This window comes from Mchenga conophoros, linkage group LG5 (assembly GCF_057382185.1).
Source record: "Mchenga conophoros isolate Kocher_MC1m ecotype Shallow Benthic linkage group LG5, M_conophoros_male_GT1.1, whole genome shotgun sequence".
Lineage (NCBI taxonomy): Eukaryota > Metazoa > Chordata > Actinopteri > Cichliformes > Cichlidae > Mchenga > Mchenga conophoros.
Genome location: NC_140530.1, coordinates 10,387,887 through 10,401,768, shown reverse-complemented (window position 1 = coordinate 10,401,768; position 13,882 = coordinate 10,387,887).

Sequence of the window (13,882 nt, the reverse complement as noted above, 5' to 3'; positions counted from 1 at the left end):
AGCAGCATGGGGGGGGGAGGAGAAAGGGGGACCAGAGTTTCTCAGAATAGACAAAGCCAGAGTCCCGCATTCCTGATAGGGAGATCGACTGTTAACTGTTGGCTGTGTCAAAATCAGCAAAAGCTCTATAGATAAGCCAGAGATGGTCATCTGCTCTTGACAGACTCTCTGCAGTTTATTGTTTGTTTGTTTTTACAAAGCCCTGAAAAGCGGTGGGCCGTCTTGTAACATGACAAGAGAGTGCCCTTTCCCCACAACAACTCAGAGAGTGAGACAGAGAGGAGGAGAAAACCCACTCGTAATGAGATGTCTTGACTTGAGGGGCGGCCATCTTTGTTGATGCCGCTATCTGTTGCCGTGGCAGACTGAGAGGTGTTGCCGTGATGTCTCAAACTTTCTTAGGCATCAGTTAGATAGAGCGGGCCTGAGCTATTCTGGGACGAGGGTCTCTTCAGAGAAGCAGAGGCAGGTTTATGTACCATGTCACTTTGGTGCACCGTTTGAAAAGCTGGCGTGCTGATAACACACGAGGAGAAGATGAATCCCAAAGTCCCCAGAGCTGCTGGCTTTAAATAAGTGCACAAACTCCAGCATGTAAACACACACACAAGCGATTGCAGCTTCGGCGTCGGGCCCAGGACATCTCTCTGCACCGCTATACTGCAGCCCACTGCAACAGCTGACTTCTCGGAGCAACGGCTCTCCTTACGTCCCCAGTGTTCCTCAAAATCATTTAGACCTCCCACCCCACTGCATCCAGGCCCATTATTACTCCTGCTTTGATTATGAGACATTTGTGCAGCTTTAAGTTACCCTGCAGTATAAAATAACCGAGCAGTCGTCCAGCTGTAGAGCTCAGCACCAAAAGTGTGGGGACAGAGTCGTCTCCTGGGGAGGGTTGGCTCACCGGCAGTTTGGTGATGCGAGGAGCTGACATTTGGGGCATCAGGGCTTGATCTGGGGGTCGGTCACAGTTGTTTTAGATCATCATGCACCGAATGCCAGGACGCTTAGGCAGTGAGATGGAGGGAGATTGGGAATTATGACTGCAGTCATTCTCTGCAGTGTTTAATCACGCACTGCATGGTCACACCTCTCGCTCTATGCATTGGGAATGTTCCTCCACAAACAGTAATGCCAAAAAATGATACATTTGTATCTTTTCACATTCACAAATCCCAGTCTGTCATTGAGAAAAGAAATATCATTTTCTTTTCAAGCTGTTTTACTGCAATATGAAGAAGTTTGAGATAAATTCAGTGTCAGAAATCTGGTTATCAGCATCTTTACATAAAGTCCTCTGCGCACCTTTTTCAGCTAAGAACTCTTTATAATTTTCCTTTCTGGCTTCTTTTATTTATTCTTTTTCTCCTGGGAAAGCAGTAACACAGTTTACTCGCTTCAGAGCAAACATATTGATCTAAAAAATGTTTTAAAAGGCAAAATAAAAAGTATGATTTGAAGAGCCCTGCTTTGACTTGTAGCAGCAACCTAAAATTGGGGGGTGAAGCTGTGTTTCATTTTGGATCAAAGCATTCATCGCTGGTGGATATATCTGTAATCGCCTCGTGCTTGCCCACAATACCTTGCAGCAACTGTGCGGGCTCAGGTCTTTAGCTGACGCTTCATTGGAGTGGAGACGGGCAGTCGCGTGGCAGAAACACACTCCAAAGCCCCCAATTACTCCGCCACACCCGTTCCACTCCAGCCCACCCGTACATTTACCCATACACAGACAACAATAACACGCCGAGGAGTTAATCAGTCTTTTAGCAATCCATTTGGGGCGTTTGATACCTCAGCTATTACTCTCTGGCTCCAGACAATACCCCGTCTCTCATTGTGCTAAGATGTGGTGCGGGTCAGTGGGCCCGGCCAACCCTGCCCTCAGTATGCATGGCAGCCCTCAGCTGTCTTTCTATTTCAGGAGCATGGAGGCATACCTCGGCCCAGCTGGGGCATCAGAAACAATGGGAATACAACCTTATCCAAACAGAGGCCCGCAGACAATCTGACGCACTCCAGGATCTCAGTGACAGCCCCGCTGCAGCCCCCCCTGTCTAATAAAGTTGGTAGAAAGGGTTAACAAGGATGCGGTTAGACATATCACTCACAAGTCTTCGTTTAAACACACTAAAACAAATCCACTGTGGTGAGGTTAGTTTGCTGTTTGAGGATGGAAAGTAAACCGAGCTAAAGCTGTTTGTGTGTAGCACGCAGTTTGTAAGCTGTTTGCTTAGCAAAGTTCAAATTGAATTACAGAAAATGACTGACTTACAAGGAAACACATGAATACCGGTACATCTGTGAACTGTTAGCAGTTTTTTAAAAATATTGAGTGGACTTTATAGTTTGTCCAGCTCATTTTCTTTACCCGCATCACTAGGCCCGATAAATCACTGCAAAATGCAACGTGGATGCATGAAAAAAATAAATATAAAAATCAGGTTACACGATGATGCCCCTCTCCATGTTTTTGATCTCCTGTATTTTGGTTCCAATGAAATCACTGTTTCTAAACAGTGTGCCATGACTTCAGTTGCTCTGCTTGACTTTAAATAGACTTGGAAGGGAAACCTGTCTAGCTGCTTGGAAAGACCTTCAGTCAGTGACCTACAGCATCTCGCTGTCAGGGTAGACATAGCTTCCCTTAATTTACTGTCAGCCCTGCTGAGGGTCCGTTAAAGACGTCCAGGGATACAGGTGGCGGCGCTCGGCCTCTGACCATAACTGTTTAGACAGAACTGCTGTCACAATGAAAGGCATTTCAGCAGGCCGCGTGGCAGCTCTTTCACAGTTTACTCAGGCTCCGAGCCCCCCGTATGTTTCCTGTATGTGCACGTGCCCATACACCAATATCCAGTCACCCACACAAACACCATCAGGACCTCTGCCATGTGAGATTTCACCTGTCGCCCGTGGAAACCAATCAAGCAGCAAATGCGTTACACCATCGAGTTCAGTTAGTCTACTTTGTTTCCAGGCAGAATTCAAGGTAACTGACACGGGTCGCTTGGCTCAAGGCTAAGGAAACACAAACTTCCTCCACATAACATCATCTGCAAAATCAGAAATACAACTGGTGTTTCATGACTGAGCCCTTTGAAAAAATGCTGCTTGCTGACCAAAATCTGCATTGTTTAAGTGGAGGTTTGGGGAGGCTTTACTGAAAGCCATTTATACATCTATAAATGGGTTATTATGAAATCAGAAGCTGCTGATCCCTTTATCCCTATTATACACTTCTTGTAAACCTCAATTCTGAATTTTTACAGGTTTAAGACGTCTTAAAAATGTAGATCTGCAGCTTGTGTCTGCAAAGAAAGCAAAGGAACCTCTGCTGTGGCCTTCCTGACCAGTCATAGTTTCTCTGTCATCAAAAACCCCCAGAAATGGTTTGGTAAAAACGCAGTGTAAAGCCAGCCTGAGCAGCTGTGTTCAGTCTGTTTTTGTAATCAGTTATTCTGAAGAATGATCTAAATTTACTTCAATTTCTGTGGTAACACAGAAAGAAAATTGCTGACTTTGCCCAAAAAGACAATTCTTTTCTTCCTTTATGCTTTATATGCTACCACAGTCTACAGTCATTTGACAATGGGAACATCCAGTTTTTCAGCTTGTAAGACCACCTTTAGCAACAATAAACTGAACTAACACCAGTGATGGCTTCTAATATATGACTTCATCAGTCTCTCAAATTGTTGTGGAGGAATTTTGGCCTACTCTTCTTTGCAAAGTTACTTCTGTCGCTGAGGTTTGCGGGCAATCATTAATGCACAGCTCTCTTACGTTGCCGCCACAGCATTTCATTCACGGCTTCGACTGGGTCATTGCAACACCTCGATTCTTTTCTTTTTCAGCCATTCTGTTGTAGATCTGCTGCTGTGCCTGGGGTCATCGTCAACTTGTGCCAAGCTGCAGCTGTCAGTCAGATGGCCTCACATTTGACTCTAGAATACTTTGGTGGGAGGAGCTCATGGGCGACTCGTGGCTGCACAGGTCCAGTGTCTGCAAAACAAGCCAAAATAATCACCAGCCCTGCCTGACGGTATGAGGTGTTTGTGCGGAGATGTTGTTTTTCCACTTTGCTCTCATCCGTCCAACATTGTTCTAGATCTTTTTTTTTGTGTCTGTTTGTGCTGTGCTGCTATTTTACTTTTTTCAGAGAGGAGCGGCTTTCTCCTGGCAACTCTTCCAAACAAGCTGTACTCATTCATTTTTTTAAATTGTACTGTCATTAAATTTAAACTTTAACAGTAAATGTAGCACTTCTATGAGAACTCCACTGTGAATTGCTGGGAAGTCCTGTGTAGACTGTGGCACTGTGTTAACACAAACCTAAAAGCTTCAGAGCAGCTACTTTTATAGTGCTCACACTTGCTGATGATCAGTTAATCAAGTACATTTGATTAGCAGCGCCTGGCTGCTACTTTACCTGTTCTGACTGACGCAGTACTTTTGTAACACTAATGCAACGACCCCTGTGAAATCTCTTGTCTTCACATGACTGTACCGCCATCCCAGCTGTTGTAGAAGTAACCCACAGACTTCAGTTCAGGGCTGTTTGAGTGATTTTTCTCACGAACAAACTTGTGACTTTTTTGGATTTTTAATTTAGTTTTTAATTCTCTTTGAGTTTGAATCAGTTTCCTCATTTTAGTTTAGATTTACTTATTTGAAAATGTTTCGTTTTCATGAGTTTCAGTGTTAGCCTCAACGTTTATCTTGCCAAATTTGACTTTATTTCTTCTAACAGTTTTTATTTTATTTGAAATTTCATATTTTTATTTCAGTCAACTGACATGGTTTTTTTTCCCCACACCTAGTTTTAGCTTTTAGTTTATTTTGAACTGTAACAAACTTCACAACCAAATTTATATTTCTAGTTATCTTTACTTGACACTTCTTATTACTGTGTTTATTATTACTATTAAACTCCATTATTCTGCTCACTGTAAAAAAAAAAAATCCTTTTTTTTCATTCATGTGGTCCTCATAGATGTAAATGTTTTGGGGTTTTTTGAGTACTCGAGTACTCCCCTGCATCCTTGCTTTTAAGGCCCCAATAGAATATATGCTGGTATATTTTGTCATTAAACGAGATGTTTTTTTCTTCTTCCCATATTTCAAATAAACTAATCAGACCAAAATGTTACGGTTTATGTTGACCAAGATCAAAGGATTCTGAGTTCTTATTTAAATTCAATGTGTCATAGCTGGTGTCTTCTTTGTGTATTTTCATGGCCTTTTCCTTTTAATTTAACCATTCAAACATCTTCTCCTATTCTGTGAAGTAAACCACATTTACAGTAAAGTGATCAGCCTCCTGTCATTTCCTCTCCAAACACTAATAAGATCCAGTCTTCAAGTGACTTTAAAAAAGGTTTTGACTTCCCCTGTGTTTGGGATTCATTGCTTGCTTCTAGTTTTTCAGCGGCTGCAGATGGCATCAACCCTTGTCCCACCTAAAGATTCCTCCCTGGGCGTTTAACAGATCCTGCCAACATTTCACAGCTAGTCTGAGGTATGTGTGGCCGCAAGATGTTGAGCAGCAAGAAGTTTGAGCAGGTGAAGAGAGTCCTGAGGGAAAGCTTGGTTCTCCTCCTTCGCTCGCCGAGATGTAACGGAAGGATTGGCCTGGCATTCGGAGAAGTGCTACATCCCGGCAACAGGCCAGACACTCGGACAGCTGGCACTGTGTATGTGTCTCAGTCTTCCTCTTCTCTCACAATATGACAGTGTGTCAGTGGTCTGTTTTCATCTCCTAATTGGCAGTACCAGAATAGTGTGAACATCGGAGGTTGGAGTCTCAGGAGGAGTCTTCTTAACTGTGGCTGACTGCCACTCGGAGGTGGCGGAAAATTGGAATCTGTAAACAAATCACAGCCTCTGCAGAAAGAAGAGAATACTTCCTACACAGGGGGAGTTACAGGCCTCCGTGTCAGCTCTGAATCAGCTGCAAGACGACTGCAAATGCGAGAGATATTTGCCCTTTTGGTGTAAGCTGATGTAATTGTGATCAATGCTACCCTCTGCTGCCACAAAGCATTAATCACAGCTCTCTGCAGTCCCCAACTTTCATTTCAAAGTTAGACAAAGTGATTTTGGAGATAGGCGACTTATGCCTCCATGTTGAAAGAAAAGCTGAACTGATTTCTTAGCTAAACAAGCACCACTTGTTTGATCGTTCTGTCCAAACAAATCTTAAAATGTGCTTTGAATGCGATCATCCTGAATGCAGAGTGCTGGCTTTGAAGTTAAAGCATCTCTCCAGATGATGTTTATTTTTTAAAAAAGAAAAAAAGGTGAAGATAAAAAGTGAGCTACTTTAATTAGCCCTTAAAATGATCTGGTTGTTCGCAAATCCAGCTTTGCCTGGAAGCAAATGTGAGATTCACTGACTCATTGAGATCAGGCAAATTTACAAATATAATAATATTAATAAGATTTCTTAAAAATGCTGAGAAATATGCTAAGAACTCACATACAGCAGTATTTTCTGTCATTTTACAAGAACATTCAGCATTTTTTCTGAGCAGTTTTACAAACAAACAACAATAAAATAGAAGCTCATTCTCTTTCACTTGACAATACTTTCTTTAAAGATATAACACAGTTTGGGGTCAACTTGAAAGAAACCAGATGTGAAATGTAAAAATGAGGTCAGAGGTCAAATGTGACATTTGGATACAAACTATAAAGTCATATTTAGAATCCACATATACAGCTATCATTTCCTAAATGTTGCCAATGCAAATAAAAGCGCACAAAGATGTCATTTTATAAATGGTAGACCCTTTTTGACCTTGAAAAAAGTCACCTGATATGTAGAATCCCCTTATATCATTCCCTATATGATGTCAGCACGAACAATGGCAGTAGGAAACAGTTAAAACTTTTTCTATATAGTTCCATATAGCATCATTGTCACTTTGACCTTTTGATAATCATGTCAAATATGACATGATCTTTATACGGTGCTTTCTCTATGTTAACAATACACACCACACTTCATAATAATCATAGTTTCTAAGTTATAAGGATTTCTGCCAATCTTTGATCAATAAATCATTAAGCTGACTTTGAAGACCTTGGTTGATGTAAGCCAAATTTTAATAGATTGTTAACACTACCCAACACTACACCCCTAAAACGTTTTTATCAGAATTCATTAGTCATTTTCTGTAATTCAATTATATATATATGTATGATCTACAAAATAGAAGAATAGACCTTTATTGTCATTGTCCCTACAGCGAGGTCATACAAAGAAATATCATAAACAATGAGATCATTCTTTATTTCAGTGTGTTAGAGTAGCAGTGCAAGAGGCGAGGTAATTATATCTGTAGATCTTGACACAAATAATCATGATCACACAGACACGATAAACGTCGCCTGTCGATGTAGCGTTAGACTTTCACCAGCAGAGGGCGCCGTGCGATAAATACAATCTGTTTTGAATCCGGTCACATGTGGTCAGCTCAGCCTGAGAGGAAACACAAAAGGAACCTTATGAGTGAGCTGCACCTTGCAGGCAGCTGGTTTCTGGTATACTAAAGGAAACACACACACACACACACACACACACACACAGTTCTGTTTCATGCAAGAGAGCTTTCTAAACTTTTGTTTGTCACAACATCTAAGTTGGACTCCATCACAAACTAAAGGTCGTTTCACCTTATAGTCATTAACATGGTGTTTCTCTGTGTTTCTCAATGACAGGAAGTGGCTATCTCATAGGAAGTGGAAGTAGGAGCGTCCCTCTCTCACACACAGAGCCTGCCTCCATGTTCGTCCACTCGCCTGCCCATCCTGTAGCTGTGAGCGATGTGAGCCAGGAACACCCCCTGTTTTTTCGCAAGGCTACGGCTGCCTGCTAGTATTTTGGTAATCGTCATCCTCCCTGACCTGCTGGCCCGATCCTGGCGCCAGGAGTCTCTACGCCTCCCCTCCACCTCCCCCTACCCGACCCCACGGATAATTCAGACCAGCTGTTCCAAGGTGCCTTGCTTACTCCCACCCACCATATACTCACACTTGCCTCTTCTACAGCCTTGAGTTTGTCTTAGGAAAAAAAAGACCCTTGGTTTTGGGATTTTTTTCTCTGGAGGCCTCTCCCTCTTTGCATGGGGTCTCACTGGTGCATAAAATAAATCCAAGTCAATCACAGGCCCGGTTCTTGCTCTGAAACAAATCAGCACCGTGTCTGGATTTGATGTTGCAATGTGGGAACACGTTATTCAGTGTGTGTCTTGTAGCTAAAACTTTAACACGGATATTTCTCCACCAGTGTCACTGACCTGAATTTCTCTCATTCCTCTAGCTGCTCAGTCCTAATGAAGTGGAATGTGTGTCACTGTGAAATGAGCCCAAGACAGAACTCAGTTTTGTTGCCTTATGCCTCCGCAGAGCCATCTCTTCATTGGAGTCACATGAAGACCATGTGTGTTCTCGGCGATCAAGTGATACTGTTAGGAGATGGAGAATTGTTGCCAAGGAAAGAATGCTTGACGAGAAGAACGAGAAAGAAAAGGGGTCCGTTTGCCACAGATCAGTCTAGCCTCTGCCGAATTCGCATTGCGAGAAAGGAAGCAGATTGAGTGCAGTTTTATGCTTCGTCTTCTTCTCTGTACTTGTGTGTTTTTGGAATTTGGGGGCTCTGTGTAAAGTAAGGTGCCTCTCTGTCTACGGTCTAACCACAGAGGGACTTTGGACTGAGTTGGAGGGGAACCCCGAGCTTTTTGATCCTTGCTCGTCAACCCCCAGCACTGCTGAGTAACGGCCCACAAGTGAACTGCATGTGTGTGTATGGATTTTGGATTGTTTCTTTCACAGTGGTGGTGGCGGTGCGGTTGCCTCATAGAACAGCAGTGGATGGCTGTCAGAGACAGAGGCCCAATAGAGGGTGGGGGCGTTGGAGTTTGTGACGTGGGGGTGGTTGTGGTACAAAGAGCTGTTCTGGTGGAACTATGGAGGAAAATAGTTCATGCTGCATTGGGATTTCCTGCCTTTGCCCTGGCCCCCCTTCCCCTTGCCTGCTCTGTTCTCGACGCCCTACGGCTATATGGCTCGGACAGTATTTCAGCTTGAGATGGTGGATGGGCGAAGTGGTTAGATTAATGAAAAGGACCTCAAGATTCATGGGGCGAGAGATTCAGTGTTGATCCAGACTTTCGCAATCTGGTTTTTTTTTAAATTCCATTTCCTCTCTTTAATCTCTCCACCCACAGGCCACGGTGCAGATGAATATTTTTCATCACAGCACTGAGTGTCTCACTCATGTCTCCCACTGACATGCACCATATCTGCGCAGTGATATCTGATCTCGTATTATCCACAGCTGGAATACACATCGAAAGTGAAGACTGCTACACTGCTGTCCGTGTTGAATGTAGAAGGGACAGGTGCGTCACCATTTGGCCGCCCTCAGACATGTCGCTTCTGTGTCAAAGAGTAGGTGGATGGTGGGCGGGGAGGGGGTCTGGGTGTGAAACTTCTCTTGGAGGGCTTTGATCTGGAAGTGTCAGCAGCAGAGTTTGGAAAAGGATTGGGGGGCATGTGTCACTCATTAGCAATGTGGTGAGAGTGTGCTGGCTCACAGGTTTTCCTGCTGTGGAGAGGATGCTGTGAAAATGGCTGCTCACAGAGTGCCAATAAACCTTGAGGGTGGCGTCAGGGCTCGGAGCTGCGAAGCTAAAAATAAACGCTGGAAGAAAGCAGCGCAGTTCACTTTAATAACTGTCTATGTGTTGAGCGTTGCTTTCATTGCTCTTTGTGGCACACACACGCACACGTATGCTAAACTGATAGCACAGGAAGTCGAATAGACGATTTCATTGAAAAGCCCCGCTGCCAGCATTCACTGTCTTGGGAGAGGAGGGAAATGGAAACCAGATGTCTGAGATCCACCGTGAATAAGTCAAAGCTCTCAGACTATGTCAGTTCCCCCTCTTCCCATTGGTGGACTGAAACTTTTCTGCGCTGTCATCAGTAATGTCTATAATACTCCCTCCCTGTGGACATCTCTCACAGTCTTGGCTGCAGCTCTGAATTGGAGACTCCAGGAAAGAAGCTTCACTGTTCCAGTAGATGATCATTTTCTGTATTCCTTAGATTTCAAACCTCACCACATTCCTCAAATTTCAGGGTAACTTCCCATATCCCAGGACTCAGTCGGGTGGCAAATCTCTCAGCGCTCCTTTGTGGATAGATTGCTTTCTCTTGCTTGAGAAAATAACAAGCTATAGAGTAATGACTTAACAAGCAACAGGATAATGGCTTCAGCATGTGCAGTGCTGTGTGCGTGTGTTTCTGTGCGTGCATAGATTTGGGATTGAGCGAGTGCTTGCTTATTGGCCTGTGTGTATCAATTGTTTGGGAACCAACTGTGCAGAATCAACCGCTCCTCTGTGTGGTTGGTGGAGTTGTTTGAAAGCTGGACTGCTGATGAATAGATCGTTCTTGTCCTGGTCTGAAGCCTCACAGCCTTTGGGGATTCAGCAGCCCTCGGTATGTCACAATGACAGGACAGTCTGTGGGGTGTCGGTGGGAGTGTCGGGTGTTTTCCATCATAAACAGCTGCTGCATAGGCCTCCCACGCAGCAGACAAGTTCTCAGTGTGTGTGTGTCTGCCTGTGCTCACCTATGTCTGCGTGTGTTTATCTGAAGATGCCTGAGAGGTGGAATTGAGGAATGATCGATGACAATATGACAGCTGTTGCACGTAATCTCTGCGTGAGTGTGTGCGCACACGAGCAACATCGTGGCTGTTTACTGTCTCAGGGAAGTGTTTGGATGCCACGCATCTGTTCCCAGGGTGCAATGCCTCTGGCTTTGACTTTCTTTGATCTCCGTCTTGAACAAATGGGAAACCTTGGACATCTTCCACTTCAGCAGTGACAAACCAAACTCCTATTCTTGCTCCAAACAGGTCTGTTTCTCATGCTGGTGTGGTTTATGAGGCTGTTCATGGGAAATGACATGCCACAGACACTATCATGACTCAATTAGCAGCTTTCCTCCAGATAGTGACATTCAAGTGTACAACACATTTAGACACGGCATGAGCTGGCATGCCCGGGTAAGCATATCTCACTTTCACACAGAGCTTTCTAAGCTCAACAAATCAAAATCTTGAAAAGTTAGAAGCAAGCGGGGAGGCAATCTGTTTCCCAGCACACCGCCAGATTCTGTTTACACACGGTTACACAGTGACATGTTCCAACATGTGGGCACAAATCTACATTACCTCTTTCATAATACTCTTTTAAGGCCTCAGGCAACAGCTCAACGTCGTCTTGAACTTTTTCTGGGAAAGTATGCTCAGGTGCATTCTCCTGTAGCAAACAGGTGATATTTCCTCCTCTGGCAGGTGGAGAGGGTTATTAAGTATGACCCTAACAGTTAGTGATAATTTCTACAGTTTTAGAAAAGAGTCACAATGGGCAGTATCTGCACTTCTGCATTTTCCCTCTGGAAAATGCTTATAAGTCTGGACAATCCTCACCTTGTTGATCGCTATGCCAAAATTACAAAACAAGGAAAAAGAACTATGTAGCGTACTTGGAGTTCCATGCTAGCAAGTAAAGTTAGCTTTCCTACATATGGACAAGATAGCATGTTAATGTTAACTTTAAGGTTGAAGCACCACTATGATAGTAGCAGTCTCTCAGAGACTCGAGCTGGCTGTTGGCCCAGTAGCAACCTCAGCCTATTTATTGATAGGGGTGTGGTTGCTTTGAATAACAGGTGGATGCCAGGACAGGTGTTAGCCCTGCTAGCTCTTTGCTAAGCTTCCCTGCAGCTGGTTCGAGTCATTTTACTGGAAATACTGACTATGTTTTTTGATGGAATTACTATAGCTTTCCTTGTGGTTATTTGTACTAACAGACAATTCAAGAAGTAATAATTTAGCACTCATTGCTCTCTTCAAAAAACTGAAGTCCCAGCTTCAAAGTGGTTGTCCACAAACCAATGGGTGACGTCACAGGCATCTATCTTTTCTATACAGCCTACGCTGTAGACTTGTCCTTGTTTAATTGTGAGACCTGGTTTTATTTTTCATTTTAGGGCAGAGGAAGCTCTGCTTTCGCTGCTCTTGTGTCAAGTAGGCATGCTTCTCCATGGCTTGCTGAGATGTCACACAGGAATTTGGGAGTAATGATTTTTTCTTTTTAACTAAAATCTAGGTCAGGATACTCTCAGAGAATCTCTGGCTTCCTGTTCCAATGTATAACTGAGGTCTATTTTCTCCCTCCATCTCCCCTCCGACCCCATCAGCCACAGTGCAAGCCAGTACCCAGAAGGACACATGGAGGCAAGGCAAAGAGCTCAGGCGCCGTCCATCTTTCTACCTCTCCCCCTTCTCCCCTCTTTCTCGCTATGCTTCTCACTGGCATCGAATCTGCAGCAACACATGTCTCTGATCAAGTCCAGCCTGCGTCATCAGTTAGTAAACTCCAGGCTCCAGGAAAACCAACAGAGAGCACATTCATAGCCGGCGACCCTGTGACTGAGTGTGTGATTCATTACTCTTTAATATGCACCCCCTACCCCCATCCTCCAACCCACCCAACCACTTCTCCAATCCAGCCTTGGGGCAACTCCGCAGCCTGATCAAATCCATCATTAAGCATATTTGTGGTGTTACCGCTGTTGGCCTTCTTATTTACCAGACCAGTCTCTGGCCTGTTTGCAGCTCAGCGGAGAGGAATTAGCTTTGCATTCTGACATTTGCATCACTCGTCCAAACTCTGATTGTATTAAGAGTGAGACAACAGAACTCCAAGGAGACCTCTGAGGGAGACAGGAAAAAAACTCCCACCAAATGTTAGGCAACGTTAAGATTCAAGAGCAATAAAGTGCTCTTTAAGCAAGGTGATAGACACCGAGAGGTGCTAATTTTGCTGGAGGAAGCTGAGAGAGTAACACGTGAGGTGAGAGGTTTTGGGGGAGTATACCTAGCAAAACTGAGCAGTTGTTTTATTCTTAAGAGTAGAAGAACGAGTGTCGCTTTGTTCCCATTCCCACAGACACACCAGTAATGAGGTTATCTTTCACACCTGGGGTCTCAAAGTGGAGTGGCCAGGCCAACGGTGACCAATACTGACATTTTATATTAAACTCGAGTGTAACAATGAAAGAATACTCTACTGTATTTTCTACCATAATACACCACAAACCCCTAAACAGACGGACTGGAAACACTTATGTTTTCATGTGACTTCCTGTTCCCGTGTGAATCTCAAATCAGTCGATGGCTGCCTAAATCACAGCTTTACAACACTTTATTTGGACTTGTCCACTGGTGATACTCATCCTACTGTCAAGTGACTGTAACATCTCAAGTGTGACATGCTAGCTATGTATATTCGGTGTCAGTGTTATGGCTTATCCAGAGGGGCAGTAAGCATCAGACTAAGCAACAGTCTGAAGCTAAAGTGGGTCTCTGAAGGCCTCTTCCTGGGAGACTTCTCTCCAGGTCTTGTGTGTCATGAGTGCAAGATGAGTCCTGTTTATGAGATGCTGACAGCTCCTTCCTGTCTCCCAGACCATGAGCCCTTACTGCTGCTGCACTGAAGGCCACTCGTTAGTTCCTGGCCACCCAACTCCACCCCAAAAAGTTGGCTGCGAGAGCAACCATGGGTGGGACAGCTGATGGGGGGGATGGGACACAGCGCTGGCACTGGCAAACTGCAGCAGCCAAAAAAGAAAAAGAAAAAAAAAACACCACATGAGCACTTTAGCTTTTCGACCCAGGGCTGCTTTTTTGGGTAAAGTAGGCCAATGTAAACTCCCACTTCCTGTCCGCCTTGTCTCAGAGGGGGAGAGATGATCCTCCTGTGAAGAGGGAAAGGGCTGCTGCTCTGTAGGGACC